This window comes from Coregonus lavaretus (genome assembly GCF_964263955.1).
Source record: "Coregonus lavaretus genome assembly, chromosome: 9".
NCBI classification, from domain to species: domain Eukaryota; kingdom Metazoa; phylum Chordata; class Actinopteri; order Salmoniformes; family Salmonidae; genus Coregonus; species Coregonus lavaretus.
This window is the reverse complement of record NC_139996.1, coordinates 56,559,640-56,577,931: the sequence shown is the minus strand read 5'-3', so window position 1 is coordinate 56,577,931 and position 18,292 is coordinate 56,559,640. Positions and strand designations below refer to the sequence as shown.

General features: G+C 41.7%; 1 protein-coding gene across 1 annotated transcript in view; it reads right to left on the bottom strand.

The window, feature by feature from the left end:
• Positions 1-18,292, bottom strand: part of osbpl5 (oxysterol binding protein-like 5) — a 139,897-nt gene that overhangs the window by 113,282 nt on the left and 8,323 nt on the right. The window contains exon 2 of the mRNA XM_084168807.1: positions 2,555-2,616. The gene's annotated coding sequence lies outside the window, so the exon portion shown is untranslated. The remainder of the gene's footprint in view (positions 1-2,554; positions 2,617-18,292) is intronic.

Sequence of the window (18,292 nt, the reverse complement as noted above, 5' to 3'; positions counted from 1 at the left end):
GATTGTGCAGTATTTAGCAATCATAATAAGAGTCTGATAGCAGCAGTTATGGCGTGTGTAAGGGGCGGAAAATCAGAGCTGGTGATCAGTCCAGTTCAAATGTTCAGCAGTCTGATTGCTTGTAGATAATAATGGTCTCTGAGCCTGTTGGTATCAGACCTCATGCTCCTTTACAGACTGCCTGACGCTAAGGTAGAGAACAGCTTGTGGCTGGGGTCCTTGATGCTGCGGTTTATCCTCAGGCACCGTTTGGAGTAGATGTCCTGTATGGGTGATAGCAAGGTCCCAGTGATGGTACTGGGCCGTCTTCACCACCCACTGGAGAGCATTATGGTGGTGGTGGACGGGGCAATTCCCGTACCAGGCCGTGATGCAACCGGTCAGGACGCTCTCGATGGTGCAGCGGTGGTATTTGGACAGGACCCAGCTGTCTCAGAATAATCTCAACTGTGTTGAGACACATAAGTGTTCTAAGTGTAGCCTAGGTCTAGTTGAGGTGTAACTTACGGTTAAATCTCATAACCGTTGGCTTTCACTCGCCAAGAGAAACATGGGAGAGGCAGAATGTAAACAAGCTTCCTGCCTGATAAGAGAGGGCAAATTGCTCGCTACATGACCACTTACCTAGCGTTTCAGCCCGTCTGACATTCTGTCTTTGTGTGTTAGGACATTGAGCTTGCCATTACTGGCTCTTGTATACTGTATTAAATGTTGTTTGTATACAGTACCAGTCAAATGTTTGGACACACCTACTCATTCAAGGGTTTTTCTTAATTTTTACTATTTTCTACGTAGAATAATAATGAAGACATGAAAACTATGAAATAACACATATGGAATCGTGTAGTAACCAAAAAAGTGTTAAACAAATTCTTCAAAAGTAGCCACCCTTTGCCTTGATGACAGCTTTGCACACTCTTGGCATTCTCTCAACCAGCTTCATGATGTAGTCACCTGGAATGTATTTCAATTAACAGGTGTGTCTTGTTTCAAGTTAATTTGTGGAATTTCTCTCCTTCTTAATGCGTTTCAGACAATCAGTTGTGTTGTGACAAGGTAAGGTTGGTGTACAGAATATTGCCCTATTTGGTAAAAGACCAAGTCCATATTATGGCAAGAACAGCTCAAATAAGCAAAGAGAAAAGACAGTCCATCATTACTTTAAGACATGAAGGTCAGTCAATACGAAAAATTTCAAGAACTTTTAAAGTTTCTTCAAGTGCAGTCACAAAAACCATCAAGCGCTATGATGAAACTGGCTCACATGAGGACCGCCACAGGAAAAGAAGACCCAGAGTTACCTCTGCTGCAGAGGATAAGTTCATTAGAGTTACCAGCCTCAGAAATTGCAGCCCAAATAAATGCTTCAGAGTTCAAGTAACAGACACATCTCAACATCAACTGTTCAGAGGAGACTGTGTGAATCAGGCCTTCATTGTCAAATTGCTGCAAAGAAACCACTACTAAAAGGACACCAATAAGAAGAAGAGACTTGCTTGGGCCAAGAAACACGAGAAATTGACATTAGACCGGTGGAAATCTGTATTTTGGTCTGATGAGTGCAAATTGGAGATTTTTAGTTCCAACCGCCGTGTCTTTGTGAGACGCAGAGTAGGTGAACGGATGATCTCCGCATGTGTGGTTCCCACCGTGAAGCATGGTGGAGGACGTGTGATTTATAATCTGTTAACATCAAGTATTTCAGAGTGTTCAATGTAGTTTGCAATTTGATAAATACAATTGAACAAATCCCAATCAAGTTAACAGCTGTTTGTTCACATACTCAACGTGGATCACGATGATACAACTAGGAAACGACCAGGAAAGCCCACAACCAAAACATCCACTGTGCTAATGAGAGAATACAAAAACTTCTAAGTCACATTTTCATTATAGGGTTTTTCTCATGTATAAAATGTAAATGTTTCCTGCAGGCAAACTGTGTTGCTGTTCTTTCTATAGCAGCCTGGGGTATCATTATAACCATCTGTCCCAGAACAACCTCCCAAACATCTACTTCCTTTAACCAACCCAAAAGTCTCAGACACACCCTCGCCTGAGTATCCTAGCTCAGTCTTCAGCAAGGACACACCTGACCTGCAGTCAGTTCACTCAAGTCCTCATCAAGACAGAAGAACTAAGCCAAATCAATAGAAGGTTTAGTGAAGTTTTACTGATTTAGGTTTAATGATTTACATTTTGGTACAAATGACTATAGGTAAAACACTTTTTTTATGCGTCAAAAGACCAATAAAAAAGTTGCGGCATATAAAGATAATAAAATGCACTATGTACCTTTTGGGACATGCCCCATTTCCAATTTCTGCCTGCGCTCAAAAATGACCCACCCTCATAAAACATGCTTGCCATACTGAAACAGAGTTTTGCTGCCTTCAGCTTGGCCCAGAAACTAGCTCTGTTATGCAACAACACACTCCCACTAGTTTATACACGGTAAACAGGTGTGTATATATATGTGTGTGGCACAAAAACGAATTCTCTCACTACTGTAGCTACTACACACAGCCTGATTGTAGCAGTGAGCTCAGCTTACCTTTCACCTGATCAGCACAGGATACCACATCCAGGAGCCTACGTGAGAACAGTCTGCCTTACCTAGGGAGAGAGGAGAAGTTTAATTCTGAATCACATGCTCCTTCTGAATCACAGGCAGAGGCAGCAGAGGCCACAAATCCCTCCCCCTCTCCTTCCCTCCTCCACACACACAGATCACAAAACCAGCTCCTGAGCCCCACCCAGTCGTACTGAAGGAGCAGAGCCAGATCACGCTGCCTGTTTACCCTGTTAGTGATGACAACCACTGTAAAGATACAGCACGTCTGATTTGACTGGTCCAAATGCCTTAGCAGGCCTTTTATTCTGAATGAAGAAAGCTTGAAATAGTCCACGGAAATAGGCTAGTCCATGTTTTGGCATGAATTTCTTTTGGGTAATAATTGTAACAATAATTGTAAAGTGTTGGTCCCATGTTTCATGAGCTGAAATAAAATATGTATTTTTAGTCATTTTAGCAGACACTCTTATCCAGAGCGACTTACAGTTAGTGAGTGCATACATTTTTTCATACTGGCCCCCCGTGGGAAACGAACCCACAACCCTGGCGTTGCAAGCGCCATGCTCTACCAACTGAGCTACAAGATCCCAGAAATGTTGCATACTGAGGAGTTTTTCTGCCCAGTCATGAAATTATTTTAATTGACCAATTTCCTTATAAAAAACTGTAACTCAGTAAAATCGTTGAAATTCTTTCATGTTGCGTTTATATTTTTGTTCAGTATAGATCTGTCACGATCGTCGGATATAGAGGACCAAGGCGCAGCGTGGAAGGTGAACATACTTATTTATTAAATGATACACGAACAAAACAACAAATCGATACGTGACGTCCACAGGTGCAAAACACAAACCAACACGGAACAAGATCCCACAAACACTGTGGGAAAACCACCTGACTAAATATGGTTCCCAATCAGAGACAACCAGCAACAGCTGATACTCGTTGCCTCTGATTGAGAACCACTCTGGCCAACATAGACATACAAAAACTAGACTAGACACAACGAGCACAAAACATAAACTCTACACACCCTGGCTCAACTTAAAAGAGTCCCTAGAGCCAGGGCGTGACAAGATCAGTCTTTTTGCACTACACACGGATCTCTCCTGGACCTAGTTTGTGTCGTCAAACTAGTCTAAAGATCCATTTGAATGAACACGGATCACAGCCTTTCTGTTTATAGAATTCCTTCAGCTTGTAACACAACAACCACCATAGGTCAACAGCCACTGATGTTTGATTTAGTAAATTATTACTTTAATTTATTTGGCAAAAATATAAAATCCAGCTCCTTCCCTGACTTTTCCTAAATGTTTGTAATTTACATTGATCATTTGTCAGAAATGTGAAATCACAAACAGAAAAGTATTTAGCACCTTAACCCGCCAAGACAATGAGCTGTAGGACTTTGGCACCCAGCCAGGTGCTATTGCGTCTCTCTTTCATTAGAATTAATGATAAATGGACTTGCACTTTACTTCACAATTGAATTTAAATTCAGCCAAACTAAATGATAATTAGGGTGAAGAGGTAGATTGAATTTAGAAAGACAATAGTGTAATGATGAGTTTGTGTTATGCCTACAGTGGGGAAAAAAAGTATTTAGTCAGCCACCAATTGTGCAAGTTCTCCCACTTAAAAATATGAGAGAGGCCTGTAATTTTCATCATAGGTACACGTCAACTATCACTGACAAATTGAGAGAAAAAAATCCAGAAAATCATATTGTAGGATTTTTAATGAATTTATTTGCAAATTATGGTGGAAAATAAGTATTTGGTCACCTACAAACAAGCAAGATTTCTGGCTCTCACAGACCTGTAACTTCTTCTTTAAGAGGCTCCTCTGTCCTCCACTCGTTACCTGTATTAATGGCACCTGTTTGAACTTGTTATCAGTATAAAAGACACATGTCCACAACCTCAAACAGTCACACTCCAAACTCCACTATGGCCAAGACCAAAGAGCTGTCAAAGGACACCAGAAACAAAATAGTAGACCTGCACCAGGCTGGGAAGAATGAATCTGCAATAGGTAAGCAGCTTGGTTTGAAGAAATCAACTGTGGGAGCAATTATTAGGAAATGGAAGACATACAAGACCACTGATAATCTCCCTCGATCTGGGGCTCCACGCAAGATCTCACCCCGTGGGGTCAAAATGATCACAAGAACGGTGAGCAAAAATCCCAGAACCACACGGGGGGACCTAGTGAATGACCTGCAGAGAGCTGGGACCAAAGTAACAAAGCCTACCATCAGTAACACACTACGCCGCCAAGGACTCAAATCCTGCAGTGCAAGACGTGTCCCCCTGCTTAAGCCAGTACATGTCCAGGCCCGTCTGAAGTTTGCTAGAGTGCATTTGGATGATCCAGAAGAGGATTTGGGAGAATGTCATATGGTCAGATGAAACCAAAATATAACTTTTTGGTAAAAACTCAACTCGTCGTGTTTGGAGGACAAAGAATGCTGAGTTGCATCCAAAGAACACCATACCTACTGTGAAGCATGGGGGTGGAAACATCATGCTTTGGGGCTGTTTTTCTGCAAAGGGACCAGGACGACTGATCCGTGTAAAGGAAAGAATGAATGGGGCCATGTATCGTGAGATTTTGAGTGTAAACCTCCTTCCATCAGCAAGGGAATTGAAGATGAAACGTGGCTGGGTCTTTCAGCATGACAATGATCCCAAACACACCGCCCGGGCAACGAAGGAGTGGCTTCGTAAGAAGCATTTCAAGGTCCTGGAGTGGCCTAGCCAGTCTCCAGATCTCAACCCCATAGAAAATCTTTGGAGGGAGTTGAAAGTCTGTGTTGCCCAGCGACAGCCCCAAAACATCACTGCTCTAGAGGAGATCTGCATGGAGGAATGGGCCAAAATACCAGCAACAGTGTGTGAAAACCTTGTGAAGACTTACAGAAAACGTTTGACCTGTGTCATTGCCAACAAAGGGTATATAACAAAGTATTGAGAAACTTTTGTTATTGACCAAATACTTATTTTCCACCATAATTTGCAAATAAATTCATTAAAAATCCTACAATGTGATTTTCTGGATTTTTTTTCCTCATTTTGTCTGTCTTAGTTGACGTGTACCTATAATGAAATTTACAGGCCTCTCTCATCTTTTTAAGTGGGAGAACTTGCACAATTGGTGGCTGACTAAATACTTTTTTTCCCCACTGTATTTATCAGTGTTGGCGCTCATGTTAATTTCACTGCGCGCCTTGTGGGTTGATACCATTCCTCTTTTACGTTTTACTTTGTAAAAATATTTGATTTACTCTAACTAATCACATTTATTGTAAGGGAAACGAAAACATGCTACCTGTTGCAGTAGGCCTTAAGAATAATGCAAAATGTATCCTTGACTCTATCAAAGTTGATGAGCAGGAAACAAAACGATGCCAGTCATCTTACGCATCGAAACTACACCAAAACTAATTTCATACATAAGAGTTACCCTATAGACAACTTTAAATTGACAATAGTCTGATGAGTGAAAATAGTATCAGTTGTCAAATTGAAAATGAAGAGATGGGTGTATCTTGTAATTTACAGATGCAGGGAAAGGAGCATCACTTTATCAAATTCCTCCTTCAGAGTCACATGCAGGTAAAACATTTTGATTTCGATATAGTATCAGAAAGAGCAGTTTCTATGACACTTACCTTTGTCAAATTACACAAAATTCAAGAGATGCAGCTATTTCCAAATGTCACTTTTTACAAGAATATCTGCACTGTCCATGCGTTCATCACATGACCACTCACGCGGCAGCATTGCTCTGGCTACTAAGCAAAGACTAGACACAAACTTTAAATATGCTATTCTGTTTTCTTTTAAATACATTTTCTTATTTCCACAATGTTTCTCCTGCCAAAACTAAATTATAAATGGACTTCTTTGCAATGTACTTTAATTAGTGGGTTTTCGTTTTTACTTATAGCCTAGAGCCTACATACTCAACTGGCGGACCGCGGACCGGATCCGGACCCAGAATGGGGTCAATTCAGACAACAGGTCCCAAAACAATATATATATATATACACAGTACCAGTCAAAAGTTTGGACACACCTACTCATTCAAGGATTTTTCTTTATTACTTCTAAAAACCTGTTTTCACTATGTCATTATAGGGTATTGTGTGTAGATTGAATAAATAAAAAAATCCTCAATCAATTTTAGAATAAGGCTGTAATGTGGAAAAGGTCAAGGGGTCTGAATACTTTCCGAATGCACTGTATGTTTGGGCACCTTGCGGGTTGATATGCATCTGATGCTAAAGGGGATGCTCGCCAACGTTCTCTAGTGGGTACTTCTAGGCTGAAAGGCCAGGCGGTTGTAGTGTTAAAAGGGCTGGCATTTCATCAACCCTTGCCTCTCCTCCTCTTTCCTCCCTTCAAACTGGTAACATTCTGCCCTCTACGCCATCCCTCCATCATTATGGCTCAGCCCACTTTTTGTTTGATCTAATCACTTATAAGAGACTGAGGTGGGCGAACAGGCCCTCTCAAAATGAGTCACGGTCAATTGCCTTTTAGAACCAACTTCACTGGTAAAAATAAAAAATAAATAAAAAAAAAGACCTATGTGGCATCAATAAGAGTCCGAAAAATTAATTATAGTGTCACTTCGACTACAAAGTGTAAATCAGATCATTTTTGTCATGAAGTCAGTATCTTCCAAAACTGAGTTTTGTAAATTAGTTTGTCACGACTTACTGGAAGGTTGGGTATGGATTACGATCATGCCCACTTGCCCAGTGCCCACTAACACATGAGAAGCAGCTGTGCTGATTGCGCTCCATCACCTGCATGCTCCATCCAATCATAGCAGCCAAAACCTCCAGACAGTGAGACAGACCTGCCCATTACGCAGTGTGTCAGACTTGTTTACATAAGACAATACATCGCAAATGTTATGTTGAAATAACCCTTGGCCCTAAGCCCTTTATGGAGTGGCCACTTGCTGACGTGTTTGATAGTGTCAATCATTCGAGTCTACCACTTTTTTGGGCAAAATGAGACGATTAGAGAACACTTGTTTCCCAACTGCAACTTGCCAATGTTTACAAAACCCATTCACAAGCATCTTGTTTCCCCCGCGACCTGTTTTGTAACATGATTCCCTTGATAAGATGACGCTGCAGTGGATAGCAGCAGTTTTACAGGCTCCTGACCAATGCTGCTATTTTGTATGTTTTTTCCGCTGATCTTAACTGTTTTGTACATAATGTCTCCGCCAACTAGACTACTTTGGCTAGACTTCTTTGGCGTGCAAATTAACCGCCTCTACCCTCCGTTCTGTTGGTGAACATATAATCAGTCCAGAACAAACTAGACGAGCTCCGTTCGAGAAAATCCTAACAACGGGACCTGAAGAACTGTAATATTCAATGATTTACAGAGTCGTGGCTGGATAATATACAATGCCTTCGTAAAGTATTCAGACCCCTTTACTTTTTCCACTTTGTTAAGTTACAGCCTTATTCTAAAATTGATTATTTTTTTATCCTCAGCAATCTACACACAATACCCCATAATGAGAAAGTTAAAACAAGTTTAGAAATGCTTGCACATTTATTACAAATAAACAGAAATACCTTATTTACATAAGTATTCAGACCCTGTCCGTAGAACCGAGACAGAATTGTGTCGAGGCACAATTGAAGGTCCCCAAGAATACAGTGGCCTCCATCAATATTCAATGGAAGAAGTTTGGAACCACCAAGACTCTTCCTAGCCAAACTGAGCAATCGGGGGAGAAGGGCCTTGACCAGGGAGGAGACCAACAACCCGATGATCACTCTGGCAGAGCTCTAGACTTCTTCTGTGGAGAAAGGAGAACCTTCCAGAAGGACAACCATCTCTGCAGCACTCCACCAATCAGGCCTTTATGGTAGAGTGGCCAGACAGAAGCCACTCCTCAGTAAAAGGCACATGACAGCCAGCTTGGAGTTTGCCCAAAGGCACCTAAAGGACTCTCAGATCATGAGAAACAAGATTCTTTGGTCTGATGAAACCAAGATTGAACTTTTTGGCCTGAATGCCAAGCGTCACGTCTGGAGGTGAAGCATGGTGGTGCGAAGGTTCACCTTCCAACAGGACAAAGACCCTAAGCACACAGCCAAGACAACGCAGGAGTGGCTTCGGGAAAAGTCTCTGAATATCCTTGAGTGGCCCAGCCAGAGCCCGGACTTGAACCCGATTGAATATCTCTGGAGAGACCTGAAAATAGCTGTGCAGCGACGCTCCCCATCCAACCTGACAGAGCTTGAGAGGATCTGCAGAGAAGAATGGGAGAAACTCCCCAAATACAGGTGTACCAAGCTTGTAGCGTCATACCCAAAAAGACTTGAGGCTGTAATCTCTGCCAAAGGTGCTTCAACAAAGTACAGAGTAAAGGGTCTGAATACTTACATAACTGATATTTCAGTTTTACATTTGTAATAAATTAGCAAAAATGTCTAAACTTGTTTTTGCTTTGTCATTATTGGGTATTGTGTGTAGATTGATGAGAGGAAAAAAATATTTAATCACTTTCAGAATAAGGCTGTTATGTAACAAAATGTGGGAAAAGTCAAGGGGTCTGAATACTTTCCGAAGGCACTGTACATCTCGCTGGCTTTTCCATGCATCGTCAAGATCGGCCGGCAGCCTGGCATAAGATGAGGGTTGGGGGAGGTGGGGGTCTCTTTGTTAACAAGAGCTGGTGCGCGATCTCTAATGTTAAGGAAGTCTCAAGTTTTTGCTCGCCTGAGTTAGAATATCTAATAATAGGCTGCAGACCATACTATTTACCAAGAGAGTTTATCTATATTTTTCTTATCCATTTACCACCACAAACCGATTCTTGCACTAAGACCACACTTATTGGGACATAAGCAAAAAAGAAAATGCACACCCAAAAGGTGGCGCTTCTCATGGCCGGTCATTTTAATACAGGAAAACTGAAAACCATTTTGTCTCACAACTAGAGGCAACAAAATTCTAGATCACCTTTACTCCACACACAAACACATACAAGGCTCTTCCTCACCCTCCCTTTGGCAAATCTCACCATTACTCTATACTCCTGATTTCTGCTTACAAGTAAACATTTTAACAGGGAGTACCAGTGACACACTCAATATGGAAGTGGTCCGAAGAAGCGGATACTTAGCTACAAGATTGTTTTGCTAGCACAGACTGGAATATGTTCCGGGATACATCCGATGACATTGAGAAGTTTACCACATCAGTCACCAGATTAAGTGCATCAACGACATCATCCCCACAGTGACCGTACGTACATATCCCAACCAGAAGCCATGGATTACAGGCAACATCCACACTGAGCTAAAGGCTAGAGCTGCAGCTTTCAAGGAGCGGGACACTAAAACACCTATAAGAAATCCTACTGTGACCTACGACGAGACATCAAACAGGCAAAGCATCAATACAGGACTAGGTTTGAATCCTACTACGGCGGCTCGGATGCTCGTCAGATGTGGCAGGGCTTGTAAACTATCCCGGACTACAAAGGGAAACCAAGCCGCGAACTGCCCAGTGACGCGAGCCTACAAACACTGAACCATCAGAGAGCACGAGCTGTTCCAGATGACTGACTGATCTCGCTCTACGTAGCCGATGTGAGTAAGACCGCTAAATAGGTTAACTTTCACAAGGCCGCAGAGTCAGACGGATTACCAGGACACCTATTCTGAGCATGCAATTACGAGCTAGCAAGTGTCTTCAATGACATTTGCAACCTCTCCCTGACCCAGAACAGCAAGGTAACCTGTCTAAAGGACTATCGCCCCGTAGCACTCACATCTGTAGCTATGAAATTCCTTGAAAGCCTGGTCATGGCTCACATCAACACCATCATCCCATACACCATGGACCCACTTGAAATCGCATAACGACCCAACAGATCCAAAGATGACGCAATCTCTATTGCACTCCACACTTCCCTTTCCCACCTGGACAAAAGGAACACCTACAGTTGAAGTCGGAAGTTTACATACACTTAGGTTGGAGTCATTAAAACTCGTTTTTCAACCACTCCTCACATTTCTTGTTAACAAACTATAGTTTTAGCAAGTCGGTTACGACATCTACTTTGTGCATGACACAAGTAATTTTTCCAACAATTGTTTACAGACAGATTATTTCACTTATAATTCACTGTATCACAATTCCAGTGGGTCAGAAGTTTACATGCACTAAATTGACTGTGCCTTTTAAACAGCTTGGAAAATTCCAGAAAATGATGTAATGGCTTTAGAAGCTTCAGATAGGCTAATTGACATCATTTGAGTCAATTGGACATGTACCTGTGGATGTATCCACAGTAAAATGAGTCCTATATCGACATAACCTGAAAGGCCGCTCAGCAAGGAAGAAGCCACTGCTCCAAAACCACCATAAAAAAGCCAGACTACAGTTTGCAACTACACATGGGGACAAATATGAATATGCTGCCTCTGCCTGTGATTCAGAAGGAGCATGTGATTCAGAATTAAACTTCTCCTCTCTCCCTAGGCAGAAATGTCCTCTGGTCTGATGAAACAAAAATAGAACTGTTTGGCCATAATGATCATCGTTATGTTTGGAGGAAAAAGGGGGTTGCTTGCAAGCCGAAGAACACCATCCCAACCGTGAAGCATGGGGGTGGCAGCATCATGCTGTGGGGGTGCTTTGCTGCAGGGGGGACTGGTGCACTTCACAAAATAGATGGCATCATGAGGAAAATTATATGGATATATTGAAGCAACATCTCAAGACATCAGTCAGGAAGTTAAAGCTTGGTCGCAAATGGGTCTTCCAAATGGACAATGACCCCAAGCAAACTTCCAAAGTTGTGGCAAAATGGCTTAAGGACAACAAAGTCAAGGTATTGGAGTGGCCATCACAAAGCCTTGACCTCAATCCTATAGAAAATGTGTGGGCAGAACTGAAAAAGCGTGTGCGAGCAAGGAGGCCTACAAACCTGACTCAGTTACACCAGCTCTGTCAGGAGGAATGGGCCAAAATTCACCCAACTTATTGTGGGAAGCTTGTGGAAGGCTACCTGAAACATTTGACCCAAGTTAAATAATTTAAAGTCAATGCCACCAAATACTAATTGAGTATGTAAACTTCTGACCCACTGGGAATGTGATGAAAGAAATAAAAGCTGAAATAAATCACTCTACTATTATTCTGACATTTCACATTCTTAAAATAAAGTGGTGATCCTAACTAACCTAAGACATATATTTTTACTAGGATTAAATGTCAGGAATTGTGAAAAACTGAGTTTAAATGTATTTGGCTAAGGTGTATGTAAACTTCCGACTTCAACTGTACGTGAGAATGCTGTTCATCGACTACCGCTCAGAAATCAACACAATAATACCCTCCAAGCTCATCACTAAGCTCAGGACACAGACTTAACACCTCCCTCTGCAACTGGTTCCTGGACTTCCTGACGCGCCACCTCCAGGTGGAGACGGTAGGCAACAACACATCCGCCACGCTGACCAGCAACATGGGGGCCCCTCAGGGGGGCGTGCTTAGTCCCCTCCTGTACTTCCTGTTCACCCACGACTGAGTGAGCGGGCATGACTCCAACACCATCATTAAGTTTGCTGACGACACAAAGGTGGTAGGCCTGTTCACTGACGACGATGAGACAGCCTATAGGGAGGTCATCAGTGACCTGGTAGTGTGGTGTCAGAACAACTTCTCCCTCAATGTCAGCAAGACAAAGAAGCTGATCGTGGACTACAGGAAATTTACAGCAAGCAGTACCGATGCAGCAAGTCTTGAACCAACAGGACCCTGAACAGCTTCTACCCCCAAGCCATAAGACTACTAAATAGTTAACCAAAATAGCTACCTGGACTAGGGCTGTTGCGGTGACCATATTACCGCCACACCAGCGGTCACTGGTCATGAAGGCAGTCAAATTCCACGTGACCGTTTAGTCACGTAATTAGGCTTCTCCAAGCTCTGATGGTCATTAGTAGCCTACCAAATTTGCTAACTGCCTGGCATTCAGCACTGTATTGTCCCTCTAATCATTCTGACATAAATGCGAATAATCAAATACTTAATGAGAGCCTATGAGGCAATGTTGCGCAACATTTCTATAGGCTATGCAATTGCGTGAGAAAACAGACTGATGGCCACTATTAAAAAGAGGATCCCATCAGCTTTTTAATAGGCTAGGCCTAATATATTTATTTCTCAACTTTCCATATATTAAGCACATTGCTTATATTTACAACAGGCGTATAGCCTAATGGACTAGCATGAAAATGAACCATGGGAAAAGCGTCCTCCATTTGCTATTTAAGTGCAGAGATGACATGTAATTTTTCCACCAGCCCGTTTCAAGACGGGTGCATGTTAATGGTCCATTCTAAATCAAAACAAATTTCACACATACAGTGGGGAGAACAAGTATTTGAAACACTGCCGATTTTGCAGGTTTTCCTACTTACAAAGCATGTAGAGGTCTGTAATTTTTATCATAGGTACACTTCAACTGTGAGAGACGGAATCTAAAACAAAAATCCAGAAAATCACATTGTATGATTTTTAAGTAATTAATTTGCATTTTATTGCATGACATAAGTATTTGATCACCTACCAACCAGTAAGAATTACGGCTCTCACAGACCTGTTAGTTTTTCTTTAAGAAGCCCTCCTGTTCTCCACTTATTACCTGTATTAACTGCACCTGTTTGAACTCGTTACCTATATAAAAGACACCTGTCCACACACTCAATCAAACAGACTCCAACCTCTCCACAATGGCCAAGACCAGAGAGCTGTGTAAGGACATCAGGGATAAAATTGTAGACCTGCAAAAGGCTGGGATGGGCTACAGGACAATAGGCAAGCAGCTTGGTGAGAAGGCAACAACTGTTGGCACAATTATTAGAAAATGGAAGAAGTTCAAGATGACGGTCAATCACCCTCTGTCTGGGGCTCCATGCAAGATCTCACCTCGTGGGGCATCAATGATCATGAGGAAGGTGAGGGATCAGCCCAGAACTACACGGCAGGACCTGGTCAATGACCTGAAGAGAGCTGGGACCACAGTCTCAAAGAAAACCATTAGTAACACACTACGCCGTCATGGATTAAAATCCTGCAGCGCACGCAAGGTCCCCCTGCTCAAGCCAGCCCATGTCCAGGCCTGTCTGAAGTTTGCCAATGACCATCTGGATGATCCAGAGGAGGAATGGGAGAAGGTCATGTGGTCTGATGAGACAAAAATAGAGCTTTTTGGTCTAAACTCCACTCACCGTGTTTGGAGGAAGAAGAAGGATGAGTACAACCCCAAGAACACCATCCCAACCGTGAAGCATGGAGGTGGAAACATCATTCTTTGGGGATGCTTTTCTGCAAAGGGGACAGGACGACTGCACCGTATTGAGGGGAGGATGGATGGGGCCATGTATTGCGAGATCTTGGCCAACAACCTCCTTCCCTCAGTAAGAGCATTGAAGATGGGTCGTGGCTGGGTCTTCCAGCATGACAACGACCCGAAACACACAGCCAGGGCAACTAAGGAGTGGCTCCGTAAGAAGCATCTCAAGGTCCTGGAGTGGCCTAGCCAGTCTCCAGACCTGAACCCAATAGAAAATCTTTGGAGGTTGCTGAAAGTCCGTATTGCCCAGCGACAGCCCCGAAACCTGAAGGATCTGGAGAAGGTCTGTATCGAGGAGTGGGCCAAAATCCCTGCTGCAGTGTGTGCAAACCTGGTCAAGACCTACAGGAAACGTATGATCTCTGTAATTGCAAACAAAGGTTTCTGTACCAAATATTAAGTTCTGCTTTTCTGATGTATCAAATACTTATGTCGTGCAATAAAATGCAAATGAATTACTTTAAAATCATACAATGTGATTTTCTGGATTTTTGTTTTAGATTGTCTCTCACAGTTGAAGTGTACCTATGATAAAAATTACAGACCTCTACATGCTTTGTAAGTAGGAAAACCTGCAAAATCAGCAGTGTATCAAATACTTGTTCTCCCCACTGTATATTATTTAGTATATGTAAAGATTAAATCAAGCATAGTATGGGTAACAATATTAGCCTATCACTTCTGAATGATGCCCAGCATAAGAAACAATGCTTTTTATTTCCAGACTTTTTCAAATCATAGTCACACACCTCATGTAGCCTAGCCCATAGGCCTACATATTTTAATAAGGTTTGTATCACAACTAGTGGCCAAATAACTTCTTAAAATTAAGCACATTAATCCACTTTACAAGGGGTGTAGAGCCTAACTGGCATACATACATAAGCAGTGTGTGAGTTTCTAGTTTGGGGAAGATCATTTTCACCATAAAAATGCACCTTTATAATAAAACCATTACATGCATAATTGCATTAGCGGTCACTTTTGATAATGGTGTTTTCCGCTAATGGAACATTTGCACTTATAGCCTACTACCATGTGCGCATTGCTGTGCTAATGTGAAGAAATAGCCTAATAGTTTATCAACATTTTAAGCTAAAACGTTCTGATCTGTTGCGTCACATTGCATACAAATATTTTTCTTTTATTTTTTTTATGCTAGTGGTTGTATTAATTTGGGATCTATCGCATCCCACAACTGTCCCAGACAGTTTGGAATATTTATTTCTCATAGAATAGGTCGACATTTGTACTATGGGTGATAGTAGATTGACATAGGCTAGTGCTTTTGCTGTTCGTTAGACCTACTCATCTTGTTGGCTGACGAAAGTAAATGTGGACAGCTCTTCCAATATCTTCAATATGCAGCTCGGAATTGGATAAGGACGCACGCAGTTGCATCCCCGATGTATCTGTCTTCACTTGTAGCCTGTGAGAAAGACCCGATCAGGTGATGGAGAGCCATGTGAGTGAGAGGTGCTTCGGATCACGCAGCACTTTTAGGGTGCATTATGGCCACACAAACGGGATGCCGCCGGGAAATTCGAGGCATTATCAAGTGCTTCTTAAATTGTGAATGATAGCCTGCGCCCCAAAAAATTGCAGAGCTCATGCCTTTCAAGCAACTTTTTTCAAATCATCATTATTAGAGTCGCATCATGCAGCCTTACAATGTATTAAAACTCAACACATATAGCCCAACGTTTGTAGAACAACTAAAGTTACATTAATAACTCTAAATTAAGCATATAGGAGTACCTATTTATTTGTTAACCTCTCAACACAGAATAGCCGCATGTGCTCACTACCTCAAATCGTTTGGATTTATCCTTTATTTTATTCAGCTATGTTCAATTCTATTCTTCATACTATAAAATAATGGCCACGGAACGGAATTCTAAGCAAATCTTGTCTGCTAAATGAAATAGTGTAGCTCACAGCCATATGGCACAGCCATGAAATGGAAAAATGTTTCTTCATATCATGTTTCTTTAGACCGGTCTAAAATAAATACTGGATTTATTGTGAAGGTGTAGGCTATATTACATGGATTTATTAGACTTTTTAAAATGTAAATGTTACAAAGGTCTGCATCAGTGGCTTGTAGGCTATGTGTGGAAGTCAGTGTCGTGACTTCCATTATTGTGATGACTATTATTTAATTGAATAATTACCCAATTTGTTTAATTGTTACTAGATTAAATGAATCATGTAACAATTAACTCATTAGGAATTTGGGGCACCACGGGAAAAGTTAACGAGTTACCGTTTGCCGAATTAACTCTAAAGATATCTTTTATCATTTCACAGTCATTTATTAATAATTTACCTCATATCAGTCTCATTCTGAAGTCTGCATTAACCCGGGTCTTACTGATCATTCCGTACCACACAAATTGATTGAATTATTTATTTACTAACTATTTAAAAATTATAACACAAGATACAAACACGTACACGGTATAGGTAGGGATTAGAAACTTAATACAATGAAAACGGGTCCTTAGCGGACTAACACAATATGACACTTGTTACAAAAGATGGCGAGTTAGAGAGAGAGAGACAGAGAGAGAGAAAACACATGGATACACATGGACCTATGCTCACAGTATTCCTAATACTATGCCCCGAACTGCCGCCCGTTTGGGAAGAAAAGCAATGCATGTACTTCGTGTTGGAGGTCTTCGTCGTGTATCTCTGTTGGACCCAGGCCTTCGTGGGAAGGAGTCAATTGTGTCTTCTCTTTCAGATGGCATTTTAGACTTAGATTGTCCACAAGAGGTCACAACGTCCTTCTTCTTAGTTGTCTGTTTACTTTCACTCGTTCTGGAAGTGGTCTTCTGAGGACGGCTAATCAGCCGTGTCGATGATCCCTGTGGGGTGATGAGAGCAGTGTAGTAGACGATGGCTTGAAGAGAGTAACAGGATGGTCCCACTTAAATTCACCTTCTTAGATACAGTAATTAGAACAGATACTCAGCCGTAACATTGATTGTTAGTGGAGGCAACTTTGTCGTCTTCACCTCGTGTTGATTTTCAGGGTCGGGACCAATATGGACAAAAGCTGCAGCTTGAGGTCCGTCTAGTCTGATCTGATAATTCTTATCTCAATCTTTTATGCACTCAGGTAAAGAGGGGTGTTTCCGTCATACTGACACGGTCTCTGAGCTCGCTCGGGCGTGGCTAGTTACGAGGCAAAAGTATTATCATCACTATGATTTTGTTAGAAAGCTAAAATCACATTCATATCTTCACGAAAACATTGTCTTCCTCCTTGATATTTTCTACACAAGGTAAAGGATGTAAGCCTGATATACACAGTGTAAAAGCTCTTCAAGTCACACTGTTTTAGTTATAACGCCTTTATACTATTTTTATTGACATCACAAAATAGACATTCATTTTCCATATTCCATTTCTCATCATTCCCAACATTTGGATGTTGAAATATATTGTCCCAATGTTCATTGTTGTATGTTGAAGTTTTTGGGCGGCAAAAAGTCTCTGAAACAAAGGCATTCCTTTCACCATACTAGAATTCCAGAGATAGATTATCCTCCTCTCTAATTTATGGCAGTATTAAGGTGTGTGACCCCCTGTGGGTTAAGAGGGTCTAGTTGTTGTCGGCCATTTGCCAAGCTGATGTGAGGCCTTTGATCCTCACCCAGGGACAGTCATGACACCAGGATATGCTAAATGTGTTTATGTTAATTAACGGTCAATTACCGTGAGAACAACAGTTATTTGCTTGACAATCACCGGCTGACGAAATTTCACGACCACCACAGCCCTAACACGGACTATCTGCATTGACCCTTTTTGCACTAACACTTTTGACTCATCACATACGCTGCTGCAACTGTTTACAATCTATCCTGTTGCCTAGTCACTTTACCCCTACCTATATGTACCCATCTACCTCAATTACCTCGTACCCCTGCACATCGACTCAGTATTGGTACCCAGTGTACCCAGTGTACAAAGCATTAAGAACAGCTGCTCTTTCAATGACAGACTGACCAGGTGAATCCAGGTGAAAGCTATGATCCATTATTGATATCAGTTGTTAATTCACTTCAAATCAGTGTAGATGAAGGGGAGGAGACAGGTTAAAGAAGGATATGTAAGCCTTGGGACATGGATTGTATATGTGTGCCATTCAGAGGGTAAATGGGCAAGACAAAAGATAAAGTCAAAAATACAACCGAAAATATATATACAGTGTGTGCGAATGTAGTAAGTTATGGAGGTAAGGCAATAAATAGGCCATAGTGCAAAATAGTTACAATGTCGTATTAACAC